The sequence below is a fragment of the Neovison vison genome, chromosome 2 (genome assembly GCF_020171115.1).
Source record: "Neovison vison isolate M4711 chromosome 2, ASM_NN_V1, whole genome shotgun sequence".
In the NCBI taxonomy this organism is placed as follows: Eukaryota; Metazoa; Chordata; class Mammalia; order Carnivora; family Mustelidae; genus Neogale; species Neogale vison.
Window position 1 is genome coordinate 200,578,837 of NC_058092.1, and position 5,014 is coordinate 200,583,850.

Consider the following 5,014-nt stretch of genomic DNA (forward strand, 5'->3'; position numbering starts at 1 on the left):
GTTCAAGGGACATATATTCTTTTCCCATCAAGAAAAAGATGAAGTATGGTTTTTAAGATCCTCTGAAACAAAGCAGCAGCATCTGTTTTCTTCGGCTTTTCTTTTGGGCCCAGTGATTCTGAGAAGGCAGTGGCTGCAGGGTGTTTTCATTTTGCACTTCAGCTGGAAATAAAGGCGACAGGCAGCATGGAAGGCGGACAATTTGTAACACAGTTCGACTCTGGCCTCTGATGTTTGAGAATTCCTGCTTATGGCAAAATTTCCCTGGGGTATTCAAAATGAAAACAGCTCACAGTATCTCCTCTCACTCCCCACGTATGGAGGAAACCTAGTGAGCCCTGCTGGCCCCACACTGACCGACCTGGTCAGACATTAAACAAGCACCACAGACTGAGCTCTCTTAGGTGCTCTCCCTGCACTGTCTTAAGGTTCAGTCAAGGGTATGAAAATGCACTTGAGTCCGGAGGCAGTGTGATTCAGTGGCTCAGGATAAGAATACCAGACCCCAACCAACTGCATGCAGTTCCTAGCTATGTGACCTCTGGGGTCCTGTCACATTTTTAGATATGGTGAACAATGCTCCTATGAACATGGGTGTATGAATAGCTCCTTGAGACCCTGATTTCATTCTTTTGAGTATATACCCAGAAATGGAATTACTAGATCATACGGCAATTCTATTTTAAATTTTTTGAGGAACTGCCATACTGTTTTCACAATGGCTATACCATTTTACATTCCTACCAAAAATGCACACGGGTTTTAATTTCCCCACATCCCTGTCAACACTTGTTATTTTCTTTTTTTCTTTTAAAGATTTATGTATTTGGAGGGGGGTGCAGTGGGAGAGGGAGAGAGAGTCTTAAGCTGACTCTGTGCCAAGCACACAGCTGAGCATGGGGCTTGAACTCACCACCCTGAGGTCAAAACCTGAGCTGAAACCAAGAGTCAGACTTTCAACCAGCTGTGTCCCCCAGGCACCCCTTTCTTTTTTTAATGATAGCCATTCTAGTGAGTGTGAAATGATGTCTGTTGTAGTTTTGCTTTGCATTTTGATCAATAATTTTATGCTAGTAAGTTCAACAACTTGGTGAAATGGACAAATTCTTTAAAAGACCTTTAAAAGACTCTGCTAGGATTGTCATAACAAAGTACCAAGACTGGATATCTTAAACAATATAAGTTTATTTTTCCATAACTCTGGAGGCTAGAAGTCCAAGATCAAGAAATCAGCAGGGTTGGTTTCTTCTGAGGCCTCTCTCCTTGGCCTATAGATGGTCACCTTTTCCCAATGTCTTCACATGGTCTTTCTCTATACCTGTGTCCTCTCTTTTATTTATTTGAGAGAGAGAGAGAGAGAGAGTGTGTGTGTGTGTGTGTGTGTGTGTGCGCGCAAGCAGGAGGAACAGAGAGAGAAGGAGAGAGAATCCCAAGCAGACTCCCAGCTGAACTGGAGCCCTATGTGGGTCTTGATCCCAGGACTCTGAGATCACCACCTGAGCTGAAACCAAGAGTGGGTCGTTCAACCAACTGTGCCACCTAGGCACCCCCTAATCTCCTCTTCTTATAAAGACACCAGTTATATTTGATTGGGGCCCACCCTAATGTCTCATTTTCACTTAATTATCTCATCAAAGTCCAGATCTCTCAATATAGTCCCATTCTGAAATATCAAGGGTTATGACTTCAACATTTTAATTTGTAGGGAACACAATTTAGCTCATAAAAAACTACCAAAGCTCACTCAAGAGAAAAGAGATAATGTGAGTAGCCCTAAATTTATTAAAGAAATTGAATTCATGGGCTGTCTAGGTGGCTCAGTTGGTTTCGCACCCAGCTCTTGGTTTCTGCTCAGGTCATGATCTCAGGGTCATGAGATGGCACCCCACATCAGGCTCTGTTCTCAGTGCAGTGTCTGCTTGGGGTTCTCTCTCTCTCCTTCTACCTCTCCCCCTCCTCCTCTCCCTTCTCCCAAATAAATGAAATCCGTAGTTTAAACCTTTCCACAAAAACAAAAACAAAAGAACTTCAAGCCCAAGTGTCTTCACTGGTTAATTCTACTCAAGTATTTAAGGAAGAATTAATGCTATACCTACACAATCTCATCCAGAAAACAAGAGATGATGGAACACTGATATTAAAACCTGACAAAGACACTACAAGAAAGAAAGCTGCAGAACTATATCCCTCAAAAGCACAGATACAAAAATCATAAACCAAAATTTTAGCAAATCAAGTCCATCAGTATGTAAATAGGTAACATACCCTGGGAAAATGGGCTTATTCCAGGAATACATAGTTGACTTAATATTCAAAAGTCAATCAATCTACCATATTAACAGATTAAGAAAAAAGTTATACGATCTTTCAATAAATGAGGGAAGAATTGCAAAAGTCCTATATCCCTCCCTTATAAAAACTCTCAGCAAACCAGAATAGAAGAAATTTTGCTGACCTGATAAAAAGTACCCAAGAAAATATTTTTATTAACATCATGCTTAATGATGAAAGACTAAATGCTTTCTTTCTAAGAACAGGAATAAGCACATTCTTACAACTTCTATTCAACATATTATAGGAGGCCCTAGCCAGTGCAATAAGGCAAGAAAAATAAATGAAATGTGTAAATATTACAAAGGAAGATATAAGACTCTATTTGCAGATGACATGATTATCTTTGTAAAAATCCAAGATCTATTTTTAAAAGCCACTAGAACTAATAAGCATAATCACATCATATAAAAATAAATTGTATTGCAATATAAACAATGAAAAAGTACAAATCAAAAAACTCTAATAGCATTTTTGATGGCTAAAAAAATTTCACAGATAAACTTAATTATGTATATAATATTATTTACACTGAAAAACTACAGAATATTGCTGAGTAAAATATAAAGATATAAATAAATGGAACATAGATATAGAACATATTTATGGATTGGGAGGTTTTTTCCTAAAACTGATACACACATTTGACAGAATCCCATTCAAAATCCCAGCAGAATTCCAGTATAGTCTATAACAAGCCCAAATTAGGTAGTGTTCTTTGTTCTTCCTTTTCAGTGTTCTTTGGACTAAGTATTTACATATAAATTTTAGAATCAACTTGTCAATTTCCACAAAACTGTTTAATTTGGGTGGGGATTGTACAGAATATAGACTGATTTGGGTAGAACTGATTCTTAACAATATTAAAATTTCTAATCTATGAACATAGTAGAACTCTCAATTTATTAGATCTACTTTAATTATCAGTAGTATACATTAAGTCTTACTTTTCATATTCTTGATGCTATGTAATTGACTATACATAGAAAAAGTTGCAAAGTTAATTCAATGAATAAAGGACAGTCTTTTTTAAGATGATACAGGATCAGTTGGGTATCATATAGAAAATACTAAAGCTTGACCCTTATTTCATACCACCTGCAAAGTAATTCAAAATGTGTGTTTATAGACTTAAATTTAAAACTATGGTCTAGGGATTCCTGGGTGGCTCAGTTGGTTAAGTGGCTGCTTTGGGCTCAGGTCATGATCCCAGGGTCCTGGGATCGAGGCCCATATCCTGCTCCCTGCTCAGGGGAGAGCCTGCTTCTCCCTCTCCCTCTGCCTGCTGCTCTGCCTACCCGTGCTCTCTCTCTCTCTCTCAAATAAATAAATAAAATCTATTTTAAAAAATAAATAAAAATAAAACCATGGTCTAAGAGAAAATCTTTGTGACATTAGGTTAAAGAACAATTTTTTATAGTACATAAAAGTATGCAATATCAGCCATAGACTGATGATATTTGTAAAACATGTATCTGATAAAGGACTTGTATCCAAAATCCTATAAGGATTTGGATAACACAACTTGATAACAGGGAGCAAACAATTCATTTTTTAATGAAATTGTTTTTGTTATACCTGTACATTTGCATGCAGTTGTAAGAAATAGATCTTGTGTAGCCTTTATCCAGTTTCCACAATGATAACATCTTGCACAACTATAGCATAACATCACAGCCACAACTCTGACATTGTACTGTCCAAGAACATTTCCATCACAAGACTCCCCCGTATTTTCTCCTCCTGGGACCCCTATCCCATGCGAGTCAGAACTGTGGGATCTATGCGTATCCCATGTCTCTTTAAAGCATTCTTTTAAATACGTCTTTGTTCATTGTTCTACATTCTTTGGAGAATTCCTTGGCCTTATCTCCAAATGTAATATTTTGCATTTCAGCTGTGTCCCTTCCGCTATTCAGAACATCTACTGAAGTCATCATGGCAATATTTGGTATTTCCTAAATATCTAAATAGTCATTTTTTTAAAATAGGCTGTTACTGCTTCATAGTAGCAATATCCTCCTTGCCCTCTGAAGTTATTACAGTTCATGTAAAGCTTGTGTTTGTTCCACGAGTGCCATTTTACTTCCCAGAATTGGCTCTTATGTTTATGGAGTTTGGACCCCTTGTCTCGAGAAGCTGGCTTTCCTCAGTTCAGGATCTCGGCAGCTGGTCTTCATCAGCCTTTGCACAGTCTTTCTACACTGAGAGTGAGGAAGGGGCAACGTGTGCTACAGGTGGACACCCAACCATTCACCTCCGGAGGATGAAGGCTCTCTGCTCAGCCCAACTGAGCCTCCTCCAGAAAGCCTTCCTTGACTCTCACAACCCTCTCAACTTACCTCCAATATAAGTCTTTTGCCTAGGCCCCAGCATCTAGCACAGAGAAAGTACTCAAAGAAGCGATAAATGAATAAAAGCTTAGTAGAAAGCAAGACATCCTTCCTCTGCCGCACCTTCCCAGCATCTTTGTGGGGAAGCAAAACCAACAAAAGGCTGAAGAGTGGACATGCCAACAGATTGTTGGCAAACACTGCCTAGGGCACAAAAAGAAATCTGTCCAGTGGAGGCAGATATTTTACCCTCTACATGTTCAGTCTTTTTTCTTCCTCCCCATTCCTTATCCTCTCTAAACCATATGCCTCTTCCCCAAGTTTACAACATGAAATGAAAACAGAAAACC